The sequence below is a fragment of the Eleutherodactylus coqui genome, chromosome 5 (assembly GCF_035609145.1).
Source record: "Eleutherodactylus coqui strain aEleCoq1 chromosome 5, aEleCoq1.hap1, whole genome shotgun sequence".
Lineage (NCBI taxonomy): Eukaryota > Metazoa > Chordata > Amphibia > Anura > Eleutherodactylidae > Eleutherodactylus > Eleutherodactylus coqui.
This window is the reverse complement of record NC_089841.1, coordinates 205,314,559-205,340,858: the sequence shown is the minus strand read 5'-3', so window position 1 is coordinate 205,340,858 and position 26,300 is coordinate 205,314,559. Positions and strand designations below refer to the sequence as shown.

General features: G+C 44.8%; 1 long non-coding RNA gene across 1 annotated transcript in view; it reads right to left on the bottom strand.

Annotated features, from left to right (window-relative positions):
* LOC136627050 (uncharacterized) overlaps window positions 1-24,863 on the bottom strand; it is a 36,686-nt gene extending 11,823 nt beyond the window's left edge. Inside the window, exons 1-2 of the long non-coding RNA XR_010792741.1 lie at window positions 24,699-24,863; window positions 21,064-21,176 (exon numbers count right to left, since the gene is read on the bottom strand). This is a non-coding gene — a long non-coding RNA (uncharacterized lncRNA). The remainder of the gene's footprint in view (window positions 1-21,063; window positions 21,177-24,698) is intronic.
* Between the last annotated feature and the right edge of the window lie 1,437 nt (window positions 24,864-26,300).

Sequence of the window (26,300 nt, the reverse complement as noted above, 5' to 3'; positions counted from 1 at the left end):
TTTTTTCGGACGACGTTGACTGTGCGGGGTAAATAATGTGCTACTTTGATAGATCGAACTTTTACAGACACGGAGATACCAAAAATGTATTTTTATTTTATGATTTAGATTTTTTAATTACAAATATGGCAAAAGCGGGGGGGGGGGGGATTTAAACTGTTATTACTTTTATTTTTACAATTAAAAAACTTTATTGATCCTTTTTTTTTTTTACTTTACTTTTATGCCCCCCTGGGGGACTACAATATGCGATGCTTTGATCGCTCCTGTAGTATGATGTAATGCTACAGCATTACGTCATACTGCAATTTGACAGCCAGCCTATCAAGCCACCCCACGGGGGTGGCTTGATAAACAGCCTCCTAAGGCAACCCTGGGGCCTTTCAGAAGGCCCCCGGCTGCCATGACACCTGCACTGCTCCCCCAATCTCACCGCAGGGGGGCCGTACGGGACCCCTGAACGTTCGGGGGATTTAAATGCCGGTGTCAAAATTGACAGCGGCATTTAAGGGGTTAATAGCCCGCGGGTGTCAGCTGTACTAAACACCTCTCTTCATACATACCCGCAACCTCTCTTCATACATACCTGATGCTCCAGGAAGTAAATGTACGTCCTGGAGTGGGAAGGGGGTTAAAGGGGTTGTCTAGTTGCAAATTATTCATGGCCTACCCTCAGGATAAGTCATCAATAATAGATCAATGGGGTCTGACGTCAGGGACCCCCACCAATCAGCTATTCTCCAGGCCATTGTGCTCATGCACTGAGCTGATTTCTGCAGTAAACAGCCACTCCGTTCGCACTGCAGTGGCCAGGGTTGGTATTGCAGGCCAAGTTCTCTTTGAAATAAATGGTTGATAAACATGTTTACAGACATCTCTCAATGCTTTTCAGAACTGCTATAATACAATTAAACATGTTTTTCTTACATCAGATAATTGTATTCACAGTGTATTATATTTTAGCTCTGAAGCCTGAAGCATTGTAGAAGCAGCCCTAGCCCAAATACAAGCTGTAACTCAGTATAAATACTAGATAAGTTATGGTAATACAAAGTTACACATCTTTTTATGCAAATTAACTTATAAGGATGGAGCATGTCTGAATTATAAAGCTGGTAACTGTATGAGCTTCATGGATACTCGGATATGTAAATTGGGCTCCAGGATATTCTTCCCACTCATGATATATGTCCAAATGTGGGAAGGGGCTCATTGTATCTGTAAACTAGTATTCAAAGGTGGACATACACTTTAACTTGATAACTATATTTTCATGAATTCTGTTAAGTTGATTATAGAGGTACAAATTTAATACATATGCAACAAAGATGTTTTGATATTAGAGGAAAATAATGTAACATTTGCATTGGCCTAAACGAGAAACTTGATCAACAGATAAGACATACCTCCAGTTAAGGCCGCCTGCAGTCAGCCGGGTCGGATCCAGCTGCGAGAATTCTCGCAGCAGGACCCAACCCGAGCGCCTGCAGAGAGCAGCGTGGAACTCACCCGCTCCCATAGCTCCGGCTCTCTCATGTGCCGGCTGCCAGAGCCGGCGGCCGGGGAGTGACGTTTCTGCGAGCCCCGCACAGAATTAGAGCATGCTGCGGTTTGTTTTCTGCGCGTGATTTCGCGCAGATGAACCGCGGCTGTCTGTATAGGATTGCGTATTGTAATGTAATCCTATGCAAGAGTCCAGGGGTGGAAATTCTGCGGGGAATCCCGCCGCGGAATTTCCGTCCGTCTGCAGGCGGCCTAACATACAGGTAAAAAGTGCAGGTGTGGACACAATAATGCTTTTTCTACATCATTTGTATAGCAGATTTTGCTTCTATATATCACAATGGACCAGCTACAGTCTGTACTCCTTGTTAGGCCTTAGTCACACGGGCGTTTTTTCACGCGATTTGCGGATCGCATGACGGATGCGCATCCGCAAATCGCGTGACCGCTGCGCGCAAGTCGCCCGCAAATCGCCCGAAAATCTGCTCCTAGCCGCGTTTCATTAGAAACGGGCCGGAGCTGTCCAGCGCATTGCATTTAATGGAGACGGCAATAGAGCCGGCTCCATTTAAAGCAATGCGCTGCGGGCGAGCCCGGGATGAGTTGTCGGGAAGGGCTTAAATATATAAGCCCTTCCCTGCAATTCATCCTAAAATGTGTAAAAATAAAAATATATATATACTCACCTTCTCCCGGCAGCCGGAGCTCCGGCGGCCGTCCTGCAGTGGGTGTAAAGGGGGTGTGAGTCAGACCTGCCCCCTGATTGGCTCAGCGCTGAGCCAATCAGAGGCATGTCTCACTCACACCCATTCATGAATTCATGGATGGATGTGAGTCAGACCTGCCCCTGATTGGCTCAGCGCTGAGAGGCAGCAGTCACTCACCCATTCATGAATTCATGAATGGGTGTGTGAGTGAAACCTGCCTCTGATTGGTCAGGGCTGTGACCAATCAGAGGCAGATCATTCAATAGGCGGGGATTTTAAAGCCCTGCCGGCTGAATAGTGCCGAGAAGCAGTTCAGGAGAACTGACAGTGGCCGCGGCTGGACTCCGGCTGCAGCGGAAAGGTGAGTATACAATTTTTTTTTATTTTAACACATTTTAGGATGAATTGCAGGGAAGGGCTTATATATTTAAGCCCTTTCCGACAATTCACCCCGCGCACGCCGGCAGCCCATTGCTTTCAATGGAGCGGCTGTATTGCCGGCTCCATTGAATTCAAGGGGCAAACATTGTTCTTCTCTGCCACAGCTGTGTGAAAAGGGCTATAACTTTAAGGCATAAGCCAAGAACCAATATAATGTACACTAGTATACGTATAGATGGCATCAAGGACCCTAGAGAGGCTATGGTACAGCTGTCCCTCTGTCACTTTGTACACTTGTCCTATGTATATTTCACTGAACCTTCTGGTCTTTGCTATAACAGACTATGCTATACATTTGGTTAGTCATTTGCACTTGACTGTTTGTTTTTAACACATGGCTGCTGGAAAGATTAACAACACTTATCTATGCAAAGAAGTTAAGCTGAGTTAAGTTTACACACTAGAGTTACAAAAGCCAATTAAATAGCATTCAGCATGTGTGGATGCCAACTCCTCTAATTCCACTGCCATGTTGCGTTAGCCTCTAAATCAGCGCAGTTTTGTTTGATCTCAATGAGTTACTGTTTATACACGTATTTATACAAACCCTTACACTTTCTATATTTTGCTTTGAACAGTGAAGTAAATGAGGATGTGGCCCTCCATACACATGGCAATTGATAAACAGCACAGAAACCTTTTTTATTTTGCTTATCAAAGCTTTCCCACTAGTATTCATGCCAAATGCAGCAATGTTCTAGAAATAGGTGTGAGAACGAAGTTAATGGGAAAGATACCAAAAGATATTTGAAATAAATAGTAGGTTAGATAACAAACAAGTATAACGAGTTATATAGCAAACAATAACTGCAAACTTTGATTGTTAGATCCATTATTAGATCTAACCAAGCATATTGATTAGTGTTGAGCGATTAGTGGAATAATTGGTTTGCATCGGGATCGGGGCAATTTCATCATCGTGAATCAAGACAGTCAATTCCATCTCCCAATAAAGTCAATGGGAGTATAAATCAAGTTTACTAATTTGCCCTTCAAAAGGTCCCCCAAAGCTCCCCAAATTCCATGTGAACACAGCTACACATCTGGGAAAAACTGTGCTCCTCCCAAGGTTTGATAAAAATAGTGTAAAGGGATGTGAGGGTGATTTGTAGCAGCGGGGTATGACTAAAAACAAAAGAAGGCCCATATAGAGATCCTAGATCAAAAATTGTGCAGACAGCGGGTGTGGTGCTTGTTATAAAAGCAATCTCATACATTTTCAAAGGACAGATTCCACCAGGTGAATAGAAGAGCCAAGCACGGACCTTCTCCAAGGAAAAGCTGTAGAAATATATTTTTTTTGTAGAATGAGGAGGAGGAAACATGGCGGAAGCAGGAGAAGGAGAACAATAGCAGTTCTATCTCCACCAGCAGCTACAGCATCTTAAGGGCACAGTGTGGTCTTTAATCTATGCTTAGTCACATGTTAGTAAAAATTGTCAGTGTGTTCACCAATCAGTGGAATCTGTAGAAGTCAGGTGAAACCCACACCTGGTTCATTTTTATAAATGTCAGGCGATCCCCATTGTGTGTGGACATATAGATGTGTCTGTCAGTTATCACGTCCCAGCTATGCTGAACACCCTTTCTGATAGTATATGGCATCAAGACAGGCAACCACCTCTAAAGCATGTTGTGCAAGCTCTGGCCACTCATCCAGCTTGGACACCCAGAAGTCAATGGGCCAATGCCTTGTCTGAGTACATGCATGCGGGAGCAGACACAGTTTTGGACTGGCATGGATAAATGCTGCCTGTGACTGTCAGTCCTACCCTGCGTTTTGCTGTGGGCTACGATGTGCTGAAAAAACTATATACCTCTGTTAAACTTCCTCTGTGAGGGGGCGGAGCCTGGCCGCTGAGGAAAATGGCCGTGTGAGAGAGTAGCTCCGGCGGCAGAGCTCCGTTAAAGGACCGACAGCAGCTTCCAGCAGCGAGATAATGAGAAGAGTCGGGAGGGAGAGAGGACCGGAGACTTCAGGGACGCCGCGGGTGAGCAGAGGACAGTCAGATATGCAGCGCTATCTGAAGGAGAAGAGTCCCCGCTCTCCGCTGATCCCAGCAAAGATGGCGCCGGCACAGCTATCGGCTGCAACTCTTAGTAAGGAGGAGGGGGGGGGGGCTGCATCGGACAGTGAGGAGGGAGAAGCTGTATCAAGAGGCTTCATGAGAGACCTCATCATGACAGCCCTGAGCCCTATTATGCTAGAACTGGGGGAGATTAAAGAAGACATCAAGCTCCTGGGGAGAAGAGTAGAGGATTTAGAATCTTCCTCCTCCGCTATTGTTAACCACGCCACGGAGGTAGAACGCACCCTGCGCGCCCACCATGATCACATCAATAGAGCCCTTTTGATGCAGGAGGACTTAGAGAATAGAAACAGGCGCTCCAACGTACGCATCAAGGGGCTTCCGGAGTCATGGGCTGCGGACTGCCTCCACAAGGTGGCTAAAGAAATATTTACACTCCTTCTTGGTCCGGAGAGAGCAGCCCCTATCACAATCGAAAGGGTCCATAGAGCCCTCAGACCCCCCCCTGCGAATTCAGAGCCCCCGAGAGACGTCATCTGTAAAGTCCTCTCGTTCCAGGACGCATTCGCCATCTTGAGAGCGGCCAGAAATCACAGGGGTCTGAAATACGCAGACGCTTCCATACAGATCTTCCAGGACCTGGCCCCGTCTACCCTCGCCAAACGTCGCCTTCTTCGTCCACTACTTGATGTCCTGAGAGAGAGGGAGATTAAATATGCCTGGTTGTTTCCTTTCGGCCTGGGCATTTCTCATAAAGGACGGCGACTGAATATCCGTGATCCAGAGGACCTACAAGCGTGTTGGCAGTTTTTGGAGATAGAGCCGCTCGACCTGCCTTGCTGGCTCCCTTTGCCGGAGCTGCCAAAATTTACTAGTCTGCCTGCTGCATCCGCATGGGACTCAGCTCCCCCGGCAAAATCACCAAAAAATAAGAAGAAGAAGAGTCGCGACCCTACCCCAGCAGGAGATTGAAGAAATGTTCCTACCCGGCTATAGACCGGGTTTAAACTTTCTCCCGCCCTGCCCTCGGTTCTGAGAAACTGAGAGTGTGGCCCAGTTGTTGGACTGTTCGTGTTTGGTTCCATCAAAGGTCCGTGTTTAAACTTTGGGGTTGGGCCCCGCTGTCCTCTCCTGCCCGGAGTTGGCCGGCACACCGCAGTGGAGCACACTGTCGCCTCCAAGGAATGCCAGCAGACGGTTGCCTAGCGGTTCTCCGTGACTTGTTCCTTTTCTTTTCCCTGGCCCGCCCCCTCCCCTCTTCCCTCTCTCTCTCCCGGTATCATTGCAAGTTTGTTGTGCTTAACTGAATTTAAGAGCTCTTTTCTATGTCTCTTTAAATGGTCCTTAGGAGTCGTCCAGGGCAGGTTCTGTGCATCGCGGTTTCCGCCTAACTGCCCGTGAGCCCCTGTACTCGGGATAGGGGCGGGCACCGCTCTGTACATCGCCCCCACTGACCGTCTTTGGACAACTTGGTCTTTTCATCTTTAATTTTGTGTTATTCATTTTAGTGTCACCTCCCTTCTGTGTCTCCCTACCTCCCTCAGTGTTTTCTCTCCTAACTCCTACCTACCGTCGCCCATACCTCCCACACTCCTTATTGTGAATTTACCTGGTGTCTTACTGTGCACTTCGATTTCTTTAGCTACAGTAGCGTGCTCCCTGGTTCTACGATGCCTCCCCCGCCTCCAGCTTCGGATGATCGCCTCCGCCTATCCTCGTTTAATGTCAGAGGGCTGAATTCGCCTTTCAAGAGACACAACGTTGCGCAACTCTTGAGAAGGTACGGCACCAAGATCGCTTTCCTACAAGAGACCCACTACAAGGAGGGTAAGTGCCTCTCTTTACCGGGTAGACAGTTCCCCCAGGGCTTCCACAACCCCCACCCAACATCTGCCTCAAAAGGAGTCTCCATATTGTTTCATAGGTCCACCATATTCAAGTGTGAGGCTCAGCACACAGACGGAGAGGGCAGGGTCATCTTTCTGAGAGGACGTCTAAATAATTTTCAGATTACCCTCGCTAACCTGTACACCCCTAATTCCAACCAGGTAGCTTGGTTGTTGGGCCAGTTGGAAACTCTCAGGGAGTTCGCGGTGGGCCCTATCATCTTGGGAGGAGACCTGAACTTGACTCTAAACCCCCTACTGGACTCGTCAGTTGGGCGCTCCCAAATATCTCACCCTAAACTGAGACGCCTTCAGAGATGCATCTCGGAGTTGGGTTTGATTGACGCTTGGCGTCAATGTTCACCCACTACGAAGGACTTCACCTATTTCTCACATGTCCACGCCTCTTTCCAGAGGTTGGACTATTTCCTCATAGCCTCCTCCTTTCTCCCGGGGCTGCTGGATTCCTCTATCGCCACCACCACTGTGTCCGATCACGCACCGCTGCACGTTGACCTCAGACCCCTAAGTAATTCCCCACAGGAGTGGTGCTGGAGGTTGAATACCTCTCTCCTCGATTCCGAGGATGACAAATCTGAGATCTCTAGGCAGCTAAAGGAATTTTTTGAGATTAACGGAGGCGGTGACCAAACGGTCCCGGTGGTTTGGGAGACGCATAAAGCGTTTGTCAGAGGCATCCTGATAGCTCTTGGAGCGAGGAAAAAGAAAAGGCAACAAAAAGAAATAGATGCTCTCCTAAAGCGCATAGCCAACTTGGAATACACTGCTAAACTTTCCGTCACTAAAGATAACCTATCCAAACTTGCGGACACCAGAAAGGAATTAAATATCTGCCTAGAAAAAAGATTTAATAAAAAGTGTCTACATCTTAAACATATTGCTTTTGCCCAGGGGAATAGGAGTAGCAAGTATATGACCGCTATGATAAAAAAAGCTCGCACCAGGAACCAAATCGACTCAATAAAAACTCACCTAGGTACCCGTGCCACCTCCTCCCAAGACATCGCGGCCGAATTCCAACACTTTTACTCTGAACTCTACAATTTGCGCCCACATCGAGACCAGAATGAGTTGGATAAATCTGATAAACAAATAAAAGAATTCCTAAAAAAGCTCTCCCTTCCCAAAATAGACCCAGAAATAACCAATCAACTCCTGGCCCCAGTCACGGAAGCGGAGGTGGAGGAGATCCTGAACTCTTCCCCCCCGGGCAAAAGCCCTGGCCCAGATGGCCTGCCCCTCACTTATTACAAGTCTTTCCGCCCCACGCTGGTGCCTCGCCTCACAGAGTTGTTCAATGCTCTCCTGGTAGGTGGGGCCCTCCCGAGACAAACTCAGGAGGCCCACATCACGCTAATTCTGAAAGAAAACAAAGATGCGGGGATGTGCGGCAGTTACCGTCCCATTTCTCTAATCAATCTGGATGCCAAATTATGGGCCAAACTCCTCGCTAGGCGTATGGAAGCCCACATCCCTAATCTGGTGGAGAGGGAGCAGGCCGGGTTTGTGAAAGGTAGGGAGGGGAGGGACAATTGTATCCGTATTCTCCACGCTATGCAGTATGCCCACGCTAATAGAATCCCACTCGCCTTGGTAAGTACCGATGCCGAAAAGGCATTCGATAGAGTGGACTGGCAATATATGAAATTGGTCCTGCTCCACTTCAACTTCCCTCCCTCCTTCGTAGAGGCCATTTTTTCCCTATATGCCGAACCTTTTGCTAGATTAAAAATAAATAATATCCTCTCCCTCCCTTTCAAAATAAAAAACGGCACACGCCAAGGCTGCCCTCTATCCCCTTCCCTGTTTATCCTAGCCTTGGAACCCTTACTTCAGTCCATTAGGTTGGATCAGGAGATACGGGGACTCACAATAGGGGATCGATCTCTGTCGGCAGCCGCCTTTGCGGATGATATCATCTTCCTCATCACTAACCCGGAGGTGGGTTTCACCAGACTCTCCACATGCCTGGAACGGTTTGGGGAGTTTTCAAACTTCAAAATAAATTTTAATAAATCGACGGTCCTTAACGTCTCGATCCCAAAGGCAAGGTGCTCTAGTCTGATGTCGGGTTCTCCGTTCTCCTGGTCCAACACAGCTATAGACTTCCTGGGGGTCAGGTTGACAAAGAAGGTAGAGGATCTCTATTCGGCCAACTTTCCACCCTTAATTACCAAAATTAAAGCTCTGCTACACAACTACGATCTACCCTATATCTCCTGGTTCGGAAGGAGAAACATAATCAAATCCTATGTGTTCCCTATTATCCTATATCAGATCCGGTCTCTCCCGATCCACCTCCCAGCAAACTTTTTCAATACCCTCCGCAAGATTTTCATTAAGTATATCTGGAGACAAAGGGGTTCCAGGCTTCCGTACAGCCTGTTGATGAAGAGAAGAGAGGAGGGAGGGATGGGCCTGCCGTGCATCTCCGACTTCTACGTCGCATCACACATCAGTTACTGGGTGAGGTTGTCCGGTCCAACGGGAGACCCCCTCCTCTTCCGGATGATCTCGGACCTGTATGGACCGACGCTGCTGGAGACCTTGTGGTACCCCAAAAAAGCCACCTACAGAAATAGGAATTTTAATATACTCCTGAGGGGTCCCTGTGAAGCCTGGGCCTCTCGGGCCGAGGTACTTGCGCCGGCCCCCTCCCCAGTTTCCCCATTATGTTCCCTCCCTGCCCTACTGGGCCTCCCACAGGACCCCTGTTCGATCAGGCTATGGCAAATACTAAATAATAAGACCATAGGTGAGCTTCAGTCTTTGTCCCACCTAAACCCTGGGGAGACAGTGGAGTCTCTATTGCCCGACCGACCCCTGCCTTTCTTACAGCGAGCCCAAATTGTTGAAACAATTAAAGATTTTAAAAAAACCTTTGCGTCCACAAGACCCCTCACGGCCTTTGAGAAGGCGGTAGGGTCCAACACCGCGTCCGCTGGAAGAATCTCTTTTCTACGCAAGCTTTGCTTCCCACCCGCTCTTTCCTATAAGCCCGCGTTCATCTCCTCGTGGGAGAAGGAACTTAATATAACCCTATCCTCTGCAGACACGCAACTAATCCTTAAGCTCTCCTATGGGCTGTCCTCATGCATCATCAATCAAGAAGCCCACTATAAGCTTCTAGTCCGATGGTATAGGACCCCGCAGTGGCTGGCTGATCACAAGCTTGCTTCTGATAGCAAATGCTGGAGGTGCGAAAGTGATGAGGGCTCATATCTACATATCTGGTGGTCCTGTCCTCTCCTGTCGACCTTCTGGCAGGATATAGCGGCTGCGCTAAAAAGAATTTTACCAAATTTTACTTTGACTCCAGAGGTGGTGTTCTTGTGGAGGCCCTCGGGGGATTTTAATCCTCTGAGGCACAGACTATTAGCCCACGCAATAGATGGAGCCAAGGCACTTATCCCCCCGCTGTGGTTGCAAAGGTCTCCTCCCCTTTTCTCTCAGTGGTTGGATAGAATGGACCGGACCTGCAACTTGGAGGAACTCTCCAGCTGGTCAAGCGGCTCCCACGAGAAATTTCTTGAAACCTGGGGCTTATGGCGCAGGATACGTTCAGAGCTCTCTCGCTAATCCCCCACATGTGGAGAGGAGGAGGTGGGGGGGTTGCGACTGGTTCATCCGATATGAGGCGCTTAGCAAGGAGTGCAAGCACCTGCACGGTTCACACCTATACTACACCCCCCCCCCCCATTCCCCTACCTCCCTCCCAGCCCCCCCCCCCCCCCCTCTGTGGTATGTCTTTGTTCGTCAATAAGTCCGTTGAGTTTTGATTTCATATCTGTACAAAGGCCGGATCAGGATCAGTGGTGATATGTCGCAAATCTCTGCCGATTGTTTCACAGGATACTATTGTCGCTGGCCTACCAAGGCTTACCCTGTTATGTATCATATGTTTAAAATTCAATAAAACTTGGAATTAAAAAAAAAAAAAAAAAAAAAAAAAAAAAAACTTCCTCTGTGACCGGGGGTGGTGGTGCTGCGGCGGTGGCTTCCTGCCCATCCACCATGAGCCACAGAGCTCTGATTCATTGCAAATGAATACTTATGGCCATGGGGAAATGCTGTGCTCAAGCTGCTTAACGGTCTGCCCTGATAGTGCTGCATTTTGAGCCCCCTCTCTACTGCTAGTATTGGTTTTGTCATTTTGGCCTTGTAGCAGGGATCAAGGACGGTGGCCACCCAATAATGATCTGATGATTTGATGCAGTCCTTCTACAAGCACTGCAGCATAAAATCACTCATATGCCTCCTCAGGGTCAGACCTAAAAATGTTCTCCGTCTGGTCCCACTATCCACGTGGAATAGTTAGGGTTAGTGATGGATGGAAGGAACATTGTATAGCATCCTTCCCTACCTCTGGACCTATATTATTCCCCTCTTCTTCCTCCTCCTCCTACTTTTCCTCCTCCATACTTCTCCCATGGGTGAAGAAATGTGTTGGATAAGAGCCCCCTTTTCTTGCTCAAAGCCACTTTCCCTGCGGTAATAGTGGACTGCCAAGACAGTTTGGATATTTGTGTCCCTCTCTATTCCCCCTCTTGTGACAATAACATGTCCCTAAAACCCTGTAGCATATGTTCCAATAGGAAGACAACAGGGATGGTGATTCTAATTAGTGCATCATCATGATGCAATTATAAGCAACGTTTGAGGCCAGTAACACACTATACATATTTTCTGTTTCCCTGCAAACCTACAGGGAAACAACTAACAGGGCCGCAATCCCTGGGCGGCACGATATGTAAGAAGAGAGGGCCACAGAGTATAGCTTGTGTTATTGTGAGCTGTCTCTGTTTTGCACAGCGTAATTGAATTCCCCTTAACCCACTGCTTGCTGCATAAGGTCTGCAAATAATTCGTAGTGGCCAAACTCGCAACTTTGAACGACATCTGAGACCACAAACAGAGAGATGCAATATTCTTCACTCCAAAGTGTAGTTTGTCCGTCTGCTTTTTAGCTATACATGGTGACAGCAGCAAATATATATGCTCTGCAGAATATATCTTCCTATATAGGCTCCTGTCCACAGGCGTATGCGCAGAATTTTACCGATTTTGTGAACATCGGCTCTGCCGGTAGAGACCGTGTATGGCTGCGAGTGCACTACACATAGGCACGTATTACACGCATGCGGTCATGTGCAGCGTGACCCTTTTTTTCAAAAAATTCCTCATTCTGTTAAAGAGTGGGGATGCGTATGAAAATGCTGCCCCAGCATAATGTATTGTATATGGACAGCGTTTCATATGCAGCCTATATAAATGTATAGGGCTCACACTGCGTGGTACACAGAGAAATAAAGCATGCTGCGATCCATTTCTTGTGTGCATTGATTCGCAGTGCCTACACGCACATATGTAGACACTGTGAGTCAATGAAAGTCCCTTGACTTTCATTGACTCCATTCACTGCGTATCACGTGGCCGTACAACGCACACGTAATATACGATGAAAACACAGTTGTGTGCATGAGCCCTGTTTGAGTACTCTGCTGGTATACAAGCTTTCACACCAGCAGCAATATAACCTCTGTAGAATATCTGTCCCTAACACCAGACTACGTTTCATATAGGCAAAAAAATGTGATGCAGCTTCTCTGTCCTGTGCTCATCTTTAAATGGCTGCTGGTTACCCTGTGCCTATGTTGTATATGTGTCCAATGAAACTGCTGCTCATATTCAAGATTAGATGACATTATCAAGGTGCCCAGGCTGCTGATTAGCTGCACTCTGACCTCTGTAGCAGGCATTTTGAGAAATTCAATTTTCCTGCAATTTTCACCAAAAATGGGATCGGACTTACCCGATTCAATTTGGCAAAAATCGGGGCAAGTTTTCCACCCAGCCAATTAAGACGAGCAACACTAATATTGATGTCTTTAGAGGATGCAATAGATACAGTACATTTATGGTCGATCTATCAAGCAATCCCCTCCCACACACACACGCCCAAACTACAGCTGGAGTGACTGCACACTACAATCACCTACTTTATATTGGTAGGTCGCCTGTTGTGGTAGAAAAGAGACTACAACGAAAATCACCCCAGAAATGAGAGAAGACCAAATGTCGCAACCAGAGTGAAGAGCAGGCACAACAGTCAGGCATAAGCTCTTCCCGTACCATGTTTCCCCAAAAATAAACACTACCCTATTTTTTTGGGGGGGTGGTGTCAGGAGGGAAGGGCTTGAAATATAAACCCCTCCCCCCCAAATACGCCCTAGCTAAACTACATGAAAAAAACAGCAATACTCACCTAACCAGCTGTGTCTGAGTCCCTTGCGCTGGTCTTCTGTGCTGTGTCAGGCTGCTGTGTCCCCAGCATTGAAACAGCCCTCTCTTTCTGGTGACAAGGCTGTGAATCGTCCATTCATGCAATTTAGCCACAATTTTTTTCTGTGCAATTTTCACGCCCTTGTGAATGAGCCCTTAATCAGCAAAAGTATTTACATAAAAATATTTGAAAATAGGCTAGAAGACGCCCCCCCTTGTAAATATGCCTAATTTATTATAATTCATTTATTATCATTGGCTATCCAAAACTCAACAAGTACAGTGAAGTCTCTCGGAAGGCAGGACTTCTCTCAGGCCGATTGAAACTGTTTCTCATGAGACCTCAGTAACCGGCCTTGCATTACTGTGATTGTTTGCTATCATAATATCTAAATATGTGCTAAGGAAAAACAGAGAAATAAAGAAGAAGAGCAGATCACAAGACAAAATGGAGAATAGAAAACATTATGGCTTCTCTAACACGTTTTTGGGTAAAGTAACTAATGTGAATCTATACACTCTAAATAATGGGTAACAAACAAAATAATAAATGCCACGTAGGTTACCATATGTTGGTTTTCTAATCTGTTTGATCTGTGAAGTTTAGACACAGTAACATAAATCTTGTCTGTGAACTGTGCAGTTATCACATATCTAAGTGATTTAGGTTCACTCCATGATACTGCAATGTAAGTTACCACTTGCTGTGAAAAGCCTCATGTGCCTCCTTGTGTAATTCTATCATCCTGCTTTCCATCAGGTTACACCCTAAAATGCATTTTGCAAGTGTGAAGTCATGCACACTTTCTTCTCCACTCTTCTCCACAGTTTGTACATTTTCCACATCACATACGTGCTAACATCACTTTTACAGACAGGCTGTGAACCAAGGGGAGAAAATGTTTAAGAAATTTGTTTTTGTTTTATCCACCCTGTTTGCAAATAAAAATCTCTGAAGCCCAGTTTGGGGCTCGGTTTATGTAGCACGTTTGCCATACAAAACATTTTTAACGAAAGCAAAAAAAAAAAAAAGTTTAAAGAAAAACTTTCAAAACAAGAATTAAAAAAAAAAGAGAAATGAGAGAGGGCATGTTTTGTATGGCAGCACCTGTGACCAAGCAGCTGTTGCCGTGAAAAGTGGCCGTAATGTTTTTTTAAGAGCTATTTGGCAAACGCAGATGTGGAAAGTGACAGCGTCTAAAGAAAAAAGTCTTGTTTTTTTTTCTCAATGTCTGTTACACAGGAAATGACGTGGTCCACAGTATCAAGTTGTGCTTTGTGCACTTGAGGCATATTAAGTAACACTAAATTGTAGTAATGTCAGGCAGGAAAGCTCAGCAGTTACTTGCTGTTGTAGTAATGGAGGTTTTGCTGCTTTTTTATATTTTCTCTGCAACCCTATTGATATGCTACAGATCTTAAAATGAGCCCAAATAGTCATATGAGCAGCGTAGGCTATATGCACATGAGCAACAGTTATGTATGTTGCGAGAAGCACAAAACCCGCGTGAACATGAGCGATGCTGCAAGGTAAAAGAAATTGCTGCATGTCCTATTTTTTTTTTTGTTCCTCGGAACACATTGCCCATTGTTTTCAATGGGACCTTAAAGACATTGCATAGCACTCGCATGCCGTGCGATGTTTCCAATCGAAATCAATGGAAAACACTTGTAATCCTCTATTGTGCATAAGAATAGTCATTTCACAGAAGCGCTGCAAGGCATTTTTGGATGAAAAACGCCTCGCATCCGCAGATGAAACGCATGTTGAGAAGCATGCTTGCCTGTGTAAATGCAGCCTTAGGGCTTATTCACGCGTCCGTATATCAGCTGGGCTTTCATGGAACTTAGCTCCGCCCCTGTCCCACCCCTCCTATTGCAAACAGTGGTGAGGGGCGGAGAGAGGGCAGAGAGGGGGCGGGAGCTGAGTGCACTGCTCTCAGCCTGGCCCGCCTCCTCTCCTCCCTCTGCAGAAAGGGACACCGTACATCAGCTGGGCATGAAAACTCAGCCGATTTAGAACATGTGAATAAGGCTTCACTTCAAGGTTTGGGGTGCTATACAGAATCTGAAAAGGGGCTGCCCAATTACAATGTGCCATTTATCATACTGTTGTCTTTTTATGTGGCACAGAGTCCTTTTGGGTCCACTGGGGCACCATTCAACTTCTGAACCCCCTAATCAGGCGAACAGAACTGGACACCTTGGCGCACACAGAGAACTGCACAGCATGCATCCTATCACCAGGGCTCTAAAAGGAGAGGATGAGGTATAATGACCAGCAGGCTCTAGCAAGAGGGGCCGGTATATATGTGCATAGACCCCAGGTAATTGGCTGGGGCAATCCACACAACAGCCAGCCAAATGATCCCACACCTGTAGAGATGTGCTCCTGAACGTGCTTAGAACTACAAGACCCAGGAGCACAAACTATCGCAAACTTGGCAAGTAGTTCTATGAAATACTCCTAGAATGGCTTCTAAGGAAAAGCTTATTGGCCTAAGACTCCCTAATAATTATTTGGTTCTACCAAAAGAGCTCCTCAGTTTGTGTCACAAAGAGATTAATGAAATAAACATCTAAATGTATATCACATTTCTGCATATTCTGTTACCCTGCCATATACTGTAAGTAGAACCCCCCCCACAACGTACTTTATAGATCGCTGCTGTATCTAGTTTAGTATGATTAAAAAAAACAGCACCATATGCTCAGCAATTGGGTGCAGACCTCAGGGAAGATGCCTAGTGTCCCAGTGATACAAAGAATCAAAAATAGGCATCACTCCAAGATCCAAGGCTTCAGAAAGGCCCCATGAGCTTTAAATGTTGCACATGTGGGGGAATAAAGAAACCACCACTTTTTCACTTCAATACCTTTCAGAGCCGCCTAGATTAGCCAGATAAACTTTAAAACATTGAATATTTTTAAAGAGAAAATTTGGCAAGAACTCAGTTTCCCATTGAACGTCTTAGCAGTATTAAAGGGGTTTTCTGAGACCCCCACAAATGTAATTAATTGTTTTAAAATAATAAAAGAACCATAACCTGCTTGTTTATTTGGCTTCTGTTCCAGTATCTTCGCTCTGATGTTTCACTCTGGTCTTTGTTTTCCAGCGTTGCAGCAATGACATCAACAAATACCCATATGATCACTCAGGCCAATAAATGACTGCAGGCTAGCACTCCAGTGGCTGCAGTGGCCATATAGGTAGTCGGAGATGTCACTGCTGCAGCGCTGGATACAAAGAATGGCATGGAGCACCGGAGCAGCAGCACTGGACAGGCCAATGAATTTATTATTTTAAAACAATTCCTTTAAATTTGTGGCATACAGGGGGTCTCAAGAAAACCTTTAAGGCTACCTACACACAACCAAACTGTTACGTGTGCTGCTGAGACATGTTGTACTACTGTGCTTCCAGCAGCACAGCACTTTTAGGGTTAATGATTAAGCTGGGTGTGGTTCTTCTTGCTAGCCAATCCCCTGGGTCTGTGCTCACATATAAACCCAGCTCCTGGTCAGTCTGAAGCTGGTCTGGTACTGTTTGGATGTGTCTGTGACATGTGTTCTGTTACTTGTTCTCTGTTCTGTTGCAGCTTGCAGTGCCTTGTGGTTCATGTTTGTTTGTACGTTTATTTTGTGTCAGTTTGGTCTGCTGAGTTTGTTTGCTATGTCTGCGCTAGGTTGGCCCCTAGGGCCCTCTAGTAGATGTGTTGTTCAGTGCCTGTCATGTGGCATGTGAATGTGTCCTGTTCTGGTGCGTGCCTCCTAGGATCAGCTAGGGCCCAGATCCAAAGACCGCTGGGCTGCCCTTATTGGGGCAATGTCCCCGCTTAGGTAGGGCCATGCCATTCCTCCCCTGTAGCACAGGGTCAGTTTGCCAGAAACCCGTGTGCGTATCCAGTCCTTCTTTGGACATGATCCTGTGGGCCCCGTGCTTAGTTTGCCCACATGATCGTAACACAAGCATGATATTGGACCATGAAGCTCGCCCGTAATCGCACTTGTGAACGTTTGATATACCCGCAGATGCGAGGCGGTTTTCTGTCAAAAACGCCTTCCATCATTTCTGTGAGGCTGCGATCCTCCGGTGCGGCTTTCAGCAGCATCTGGGGATTGGCAAGTGTTTCCCATTGTTTGCAATGGGGAACTTCACATTGCACTAGCATGCACATCTCACACTGTGCATTGTGTTTTCAGGTCCCGTTGGAAGCAATGGGCGATGCATTTCGAGGAACGTGCAAGGATACAACATGTATATAACATCAGTTAAAAGAATTTTTGTGATGGTTTTCTCGGCCGTGTGAAAGCGGCCTAATGGACCTGTCAAACTGTCTAATTTTATCCCTGCTGTTTAATAAATAAAGCCACATAGTTTTCAGTAGTTGCTTAAGGCGCCCATACACACAAGGTATTACGTATAACTGTTTTACATGGATCCCAAAAATGGCGCTCATAGTCTGCTAGGCAACCTAAAATAATAATTATGGATGAAAATTACGGAGGTGCTCTCCGAGCTACCACATGGGGACATAGCAGGGGCATAGCTAAAGGCTCATGGGCCCGGGTGCAAAAGTTTATCTGGGGGCACCCCAACTTTTCTTAACCCCTTTACGCAGAGGCGTAACTTGAAGCTTCTGGACCCCAATGCAAAACCTGTAACAGGGCCCCTAACTATAATGCTTTATTCATAGTACTGGATTCCCTATATGGAGAAGAGATGCATTATGGGCCCCCTAAGGCTCCTGGGCCCGGGTGCAACCGCATCCCCTACAGTTATGCTGGTGGGATAAAGCATTGCACCCTAAGACATCTCCCTACACTCTCCATAAGAATGGACACTTAGGTCAGCTTCCTATTTATTGCTATAGCAAGTAGTGAACAATCCGCTGCTAGACACCTCTGACCTCTTGGAGGAAAAAAAGGATCAAGTGTGTTTTAACCCAACACGTCCAGTCCGTGCTTCCTGTGAAAGCATACAGTGAAAGCCAACTTGACCAGAAATGAAAGAGTGGATGGAAGCATACTTTTATAGGCTGGTGCATGTTTCCTTCTGTAATTAGCATGGTTTCTGTGGCACAACCAGAAATGTGAATTATAATCCAATTACATTACTTGTGACCAGTGACCAGTGGAATTTCTTTGAATAACAAACATGAATAAGAGGAAAAGTAAGATGATCTCACTAATCTAGTAGCTGCAGTTCTGCGTATTGTTGGGGCTTCCAGTGAGAGGGTTATTTATACCTTTGTAGAATCTAAAATTACAATGTTAAGCATATGAATCCATGTACTCTAAAGAGTAGCATGAATAAGAAGCTTTAAATGCGATCTGAAGACCAGGCAAACATCTAGGGCATGTTAATCGATAATCTCATGTAACACATACGCTTCCTTTATTACTTCAGTTTCCTACACCTGTGCCTAAAACTGTTCACACTTCTACTTTATACTCTATTAGATACATCTCAGGTTTCCTTCCGCTTTATTTTTTGATCTTTTTCTATCTGTCATGTTGGATACTAAGAACAAGTGGGTACATTTTTAATTTCGACTAAAGTCATATACTCAGTATATATAAGAAACATTAGGTTGGATTGGGATGGGTTTACTAAGCCCTTCTAATGGTTAGATAATGTGAACTTAGACCAGGCAGTCTGAAAAATTGCTAAAGTTATCACAGTGGCTAGTGCTGGATGATAACTTTGGCAAATACTTAAGAAACTTTTGTCTAACTTTACCTTATATGCGTATATATGCATTGCTTGGCTTACTCCGTGCCAAAATTTTAGCCCAATTTTGGTGCATGATGTCGCATTATAAGTCAATGCATCTTCCCAAACTACACTAATTGACCGTGCTATTCTGTGCTTAAAAAAGAGAAACACAAATGTAAACAAGGTTAAATAGAGACTAAGGTCCACCTCGCCAGGATACACCCCGGGACATCTGACAGATGCTGGAGATGCTTGGAAGAGATGGGCATGTTTGTGCATATCTGGTGGTCCTGCCCAGTGATAATGAATTTATGGAGGGAAATCAGGTTACTGTATAATAAACTTAGGGGGAGATCAGTGGTACTTACCCCCAGAGCTCATCCTTCTTTCAATTCTACCAGGTTCATACTCAACTAACAAAAGGGACATCTTACGTTTTTTCACTCTGGCCATGAGACTCTTGATCCCTCGATCTTGACATTCTCAGGTTCCACCCACATGTATCAGTTGGATGCCAACCATGGATGAGATTAACCATATGGAGGAACTCAGAGCTAAGGACGACACTAACCGGGCAGTCAGGGGCGTAACTAAAGGTTCAGGGGCCCTGATGCAAAAGGTGACCTGGGGCCCCCCCTCTATCTGTATCTGTACCCGTACCCATACCTAAACCATGCTGCACAGAGGCATAGCTTGAAGCTTCTGGGCCCCAATGCAAAACCTGTAACTATAATGCTTTATTCATAGTACTGGGCTTCTTATATGGAGAAGAGAGGCCTTATGGGCCCCCTAAGGCTCCTGGGGCCGGGTGCAACCGCATCCCCTGCACCCTCTATAGTTACGCCCCTGCGAGCAGTTTATAACAGAACATGGGAGGCTTCGAAAGACTTCCGGGGGTCCCCAGTGTGTGCTGGGTGGCTTGCGGATGGAACTGTACCAATTTAGGGCAAGCCACGTGACTTTCTCTGTGGGGGCCTGAATGGCGAGAGGCTTTATAACTAGATTGAAAAAAGGCTATAGATTGTCGGAGCTTGGGGTGAGAATCAGGGTTGGAGACCTCCCGTCCTTTTTTCTTTCTTTTTTTCTCCTTCTCTCTTCCTTTTTCTTCTTCTTTTTGTCTTGTCCACCCCTTTATTTTTTTGTATGAAGGATTAATACTGGCTGATTGAGAATCCCCCATAAAGGGCTGTTAGAGTTCAGTGGGGCCCTGGTGGCTAGGGCAATACGGATCACCAAACAAATCTGGATATGATCGATGTATGTTTATTCACTTGATTAGAATTAACATTAATTACAAGGAATTAACCCACGAAGGGTCATGATTATTAGTCATTGTCTATGGACATTGTCACTTTATGATAATGTTGATTATAACTGTCAGTATTTATTTATTATGCAATTTTGTTAATGTTATTTGTAAAAATGTATCAAAAAGATATATAAACCTGAATAGAGACTATAGTTTGCACCTTTGGTCTTTATTTGCCTGATTAAATTTGATAGTTCCATTCTGCGTTATATTTTAAAACCATTTTTAGCTATTTGAGCAAAACCCCTAGGACAGAAAGGCTCAGTGTGGAGGTAAGCCACTTCCTGATATCCACTGTACATGATACCGCAGCACAAAAGAAGAGAAAGCAGGTCAAAATCTGAAAATCAAGATGGTGTCTGATATATATAGGACAGGAGACTGCTCTGCATGGAAGTGAGTGCAATATACATAAAAGTCGTTCAGACTGTGATAAACACAAGTGAGGGGTGCAGTGATGAAATAATATGTTTTCCCTGGAGTGGCCCATTAATAGGATGCCATTAAATGTACAATAAACTGCAATACCAAAGTAAAGCAGTATATTGTACAAGCAATCAGATGATTTCAAGTTCAAGTCCCCTAAATGGACTAAAGTAAAATGAAGTTTAATAAAGTTCTTTTTTTAATATGACCATAAAGAAAGAATAAATGTATAAAGAGCCTTTTCCCATTTTTAATGTAAAAACAATCAAAACAAACAAAAAAACCACAGTTAGTGTTGCTGGGATGGTAAAAGTCCTATCTATTAAAATATGAATAGAAGGGGTTAATGCTGTGTGAACCACACTTAGCATTATAAGAGTACTTATATTATAACGCCATGTCTATTACCCCTGTTATGTGACATCGCTGTGGTCTTTAGCCATTAGTTTTGACATCACTGTGTTTATTATCCACCATTGCATACGGTGCACATTATTTCCATACAATGCCTGATGAAGAAACCTCAATACTCTTAAAACCTTGCTGTTTAACATAGTTTATTTTAGCCATTAAGAGTAACATATCTAAAATATGATTCTCTTACTGAGCGCAATAACACTTCCCATACCGTGACATCACTATTTCCTTCTTATGTCTTCAGTGTTTATTATTTGAGACATCACTTTGTACATTATTTCTTTAAACTGATACATTGTGACAATAATCACTGTGTTTTCACCTTTCACTCCACCAGTCAGGATCTGGGTTTTGCTGCGGGGTCCCCAGGTCATTACATTGGAAGTGGTCCCAGTTAGGTGGTGGTTGACAATAACATAGAGCAGGGTTCAGTACCTAAGGGTGTGAACAGAGACATTGTTAGGGAGATCTGGGTCAAGGAAGGCAGAGTAAATTCAAAACAAGGACCAGGCCAGATGTCATGGCACACAGAGCAGGTTCAGCACAGTACAACAGGCCAGGAGTCGGGGCAGGCAGTAGAATGGGCAATACAACTAGCCAAGGTCAGGAGTGGAGAATGCACAAAAGTCAGAAACCAGGAAGTCATTACAAAACAAAAAATGCCTGACTAACAGGGGACATTATAGTAGGACGCGCACTAGCCCTTAAAGAGTAACTGTACTTTCAGCTGCTTTTGACATGCTATAGAGACAAGTCAAAAGTATTGACCAGTTGTATAAAAAAGCACTATACACCTCTATGAGGCCGTCTTCAGCTGTCAAAAGCAGCAAAAACCTAGTGAAGATAGGCGAGGGGGCACAGGGCTCAGATGAACGAGGCAGCCCCTTATTTCCGTGATCACCAAGGGTCTCAAAAGTGGGACCCACACTGATCAATAATTTTGACATGTTTCTATGACATGTCAAAGTTAGCTGAAAGTGTAGGTAGTCTTTAAAGACTGTGGACATGTGCCCGCACATTTGGGAAACGGAGAGGGACAGAAAGGAGGTTACAGCCAGATGTTTGCTGTGGACATGGAGAGCGCACATGCTAAGGCCACCAGCAGAGAGAGGCGAGGCAAGATGGCAGCCACGGATCATAAAAGCTATCTCTGTACTATGACGGTACTAGAAAAGGGAATACACAGCAAGAGCACTTCAAGTTTACCATTACATTTCCTGTGAAGGTACAGTTCAGTGGCTAATGTGTCTCATAGCTGGGCCACGAACACTTTTTAAAAACTTTTTGGGGGCCTATAGGTTGAGGGCGATCAGTATTGACTGGATCAGCTACTGTTACATCCTCTGTTTACTCCCAATCTAAGAGGTGTTTCACCCCGCTACTGGTTGTGTGTTCGGCTAAGTAGAGATAGGGTGAGTATAGATGAGTAGAAGGTAGAAAGGTGAGTGTTGTGCGACTAGATTTCCATGAAGATTGAGCAAGGAAGATGTCAGCAGATACAGTAGATGCTTTCTCCTGTCGGATGGAGAAGTTTAGAGTAGAAGGATTTGGTCTTTTTTAGCAGGAACCCAACTAGATCTTCTGCGGAACACGTTTTAGATATGGTTTATAGATGAATGTTAGCATCCCATAACATTTCTTTCAGCCTTCAATCCCGGTAGTGATGCCATAACTCTAGAGTTTAACCCTTTGCAATGCAATTTTGGATTCACGGTTTCCTAGGGGGCTTTCTCTTTCTGACATTATACAATGGTGCCATCTGCTGGCTAGAGCCAGTACTGCGGTATGTGACATGCTGGAGAGGCCCCCAACAAGAGTGGCCAGTAATATACAGTAAGAATACCCTGTCGTACGTCTTCCAACATCGGAGCTGTACAGCCTTCAGTCAGAATGTCTTCAGACGTCAGACAGTGGATTGGAAAGGGTTAAGGATTCGACAAGTCCTTTACGCTAGATAATCGATATTTACTCTGTGAATATCATACAAGAATAACTGACTACACTACCTGCTTGTTTTCCCACACCAATTAACACTATCATTGTTACAACCTTCTGTTAAGGTAAATAAAGTGCGCAGCTTGATGAGGTAACAGATGGCCAACAAAAGCCAAGTAACAAGTCAAGAACTAACAGTCCTTGGTCTATAACTATAGAGTCTATTCCATGTTTACTTGAGACCCTGATTGGCTAGTATCCTGGAAGATAGTGGTATGCTTCCCTGCTAAGGGTTTTGTGGTACTAGCAAAAAAAAAAGAACATAGAAGTTCTTAAGAGAAATAATTGACTTAATTAGATACTAGAGAGACTGTTCTTATGTAAACATGGCTGCAGTCTGTCAGCGGTCTCAATGAAAGTGAGGAGTGATTGAGGAAAGATTAGAGGGTTAAACTGAAGAAAGTCAATATGGTACCATTTTTCACCTTTTTCACTTTCCTCCTGGATAACTCAGTCCGAACCAAAAATAAAACCGGTGAATACAATAAATTAAAAAATTAACAACACAATACAATATAAAGAGAAGTCAAAAATGTATATTACTATATATTATACCAAACACAAGGTAAATCTCTCACTAGGAAACCCAAACATTCCTCAACAACTTTTTACTTTATCTGGTTCCCTATAAAAACTCATATATACAAGGTTGGCCACAGAAAAGTTGCCCGGTAACACATACTTATGAAAGCTGTCTAAAAGAAAATCTGTCTTTGTTGCCCATAAGAACCAATCGCAGCGCAGCTTTCCTTTCTTACACTGCTGAGGTATAATAAAAGCTGTGCTGTGATTGGTTGCTATGAGCAATAAAGACAGATTTTCTTTTAAGACACATTCATCATTACACTCCAAGCATGCTCAGAGTGCGGAAAATATACCTCATCTGTTCATTGATGCTGGGAGCATCTCTGGAGCATATGCTCTGGCTGTTCATTATTACTGGAGCAGTCTCCACGGAGTATACTTGGAGTGTGCTTGCTGTATCAAAATGCAGCGTTGAAAGCAGAGCATCAAATTTTTTTCTTAATTTCCCGCTCTGCCGCTTAGCGACAGTGCATATAAACACCGCACGTACACAAGGTAATTGCATATGTGCAGTGTTTTTTTATGCACCCATAAAGAACAATAGGACTCTATCGTGCGTAACACGCGGTAAGAGTGGAGATATGGAGTAGAAAATAGCTCAGAGCGTGGGTGTCATACTTATAAAGCATCTCGCTGCCATATTTTCCTTATGTCAAAAAGTTTCCAGTTTGGAGGTGCTGTTTCATTTGTTGCAGATGACTGTTAAACTTAGAAACATTTCCTGCACCGGCTGATGTACAGAAATACGTAGAATAAAGCTTTCTGTATGCATTCAGATACACTTTAATTGTAGGGCAAATGGTGCTGATGTAGAGGCCCCCCTGGCAGTGCCAATTTCAACTATATTTGTGTATTCTGGATATGACTCCAGCTGAAACCTTGGAGAAAACAAGCTATCACTTACCTCACCTTGTAAACTGCAGGCGGAATGGAAAAAAATGAGGGAGAGGAGTAGCGGAGATATCAAGAATGTCAAGGAGGAAACCGTCCTGTTCGACAATGCCTAGGTGAATGAGGGAAAGGAGAAGCGGAGAGAGATGCTGGGTCATCTGAAAAGTCAGAGAGAAGGTATGATAGGGAATAATAAAGGAAAGGATCAGCAGAGAATGACATCAGGACGTCAAGAATGTCAAGGAGGAGGCAGGGCCTGCTTGAAGTTGACTTGAAGTGGCGCAGGAAAGCAGGATGTAAGGGAGTCCTGTGCTAAAGGGAAACAGAGGAAAAGGTGAGCAGCTGCATCCACAGAGATGGAGCTTCAGTATTGGGTCATTCCAGGCGAGCACAGAAACAGATGAGCGCCGTACCGTTATGGTAGTATACGTTTTTAGTACTTTTCGAGGAACAGAAAAGTTTTTAGGAGAGAAAGGCAGGGCTCACCAAATTGTTAAAATGGCCCAGAAGGTCTATTTTATTGACTGTTTCCAATGGTTTTTAGATCCCAAGTCCTCCATTGCTCAATTGGTAATGTCAAGGTGAGTTGCATAGGGAGGGTGTAGCAGCATGTACTACAGACATGATTTCAAATATGAGTGTGATGCCAAATAAAACAGTTACATTTGGTCTTGCACAGAATTTCCTAGTACAGTTTTGAAGCCTAAGATGTTTATCACTTGTATCAATATGTACCTATTCATTGCCAAATGTTTGCTTTGTACTCAAGGACAGATAAAGAGAGCAAAGGACCTGCAGGGGCACCAACATGATGTGAGGCCCCAGGCTTCCTATCACCTGATACAAAGAGCAATGCTTAGCACTGACAATTGTCCTCATAGCTTCTTTTTAGACATATTTAAAAAATATATCCATTTCAGTGAAGACTCTACTGACAAATTATATTTAAAGGAGACCTCTCAGGTCCCTATTGGTGCCTGAGCTGTGAGCATTACAGCATAGTGACAGATACGCTGATTTCAGCAGCCTGTCACTTAAACCGATCCTTTTAGGAGTTTTGGAAAACTTACATTGCAAGCTTTGTAGATAGCTGCATTGATGAGTCTGGTGTGGCTAATTAATATTCCTATATTCACTGCTCACCCACCCCTACAGCTGAATGATAGGTCTCTCTGTATACATCATAATACAGAAAGACCTGTCGATTTGAAAGCAGGGGGCAGGGAGAGCAGTGAATATATAAATATTAACGAGCTGCACCAGACTCATCTATGCAACTTGTTGCAAATTCTGAAATATAAGTTTTCCAAAACTTCTGAAGTGATTGGTATAAGTGATAGACTGCTGAAATCAGCGTGTCTGTCACTATACTGCAGTGCTAACAACCCAGACACCATTAGGGACGGGGTGGTCAGTTACAGCTGTGATCCCAGATTTCGTGAGAATCTACAAGAAATAAAGTTTGAATGTTCTTCATGTGGCTTTCTTTCGGTTTCCTCCTACACTTCAAAAACATACTGATAACTGGCTTCTTATGAAACTTTGCCTAATGGGTTTAATATTACAGATGACGTATATTGTGAGGGACAACGATTGTGAGTGATGACAACCTTTAGACAGTACCGCAGAATATACAAGTGCTTTATAAGTGAGAGGAAATAAAAACTAAAATATTCTTCTTTAGCAGCAATGCTCACATGGCAACACAGGGGTCAACATGGGTCCATCCCCATGAGCATAAGGCCCAGTGAGTGAGTGTTGTAAAAACACGTTGTCTAAGATGTTTGCATTCAATGCACAAAACAGCCCACCACACATATGGCCAGATGTATATAACTGTACGCCTATACTGTACAGCTGTATTGAAAAATACATCTGTATCCTGGACAGAGAACACCATTTTGGCATACATTTGCACATTAAACTCTATGGGAGATTAGCCTCACAAGGGTATTAGTGTATCTTGACGCCACCAGGAAGTCCTGGTGGAATCAAGATTGACAGGGGGGTGACGCCCCCCCCCGTACCTGATTGGTAGCTGAGCTGGATGGGCTGCAGGTCCTGCCAGCCCACTAAACTAAGGCTATA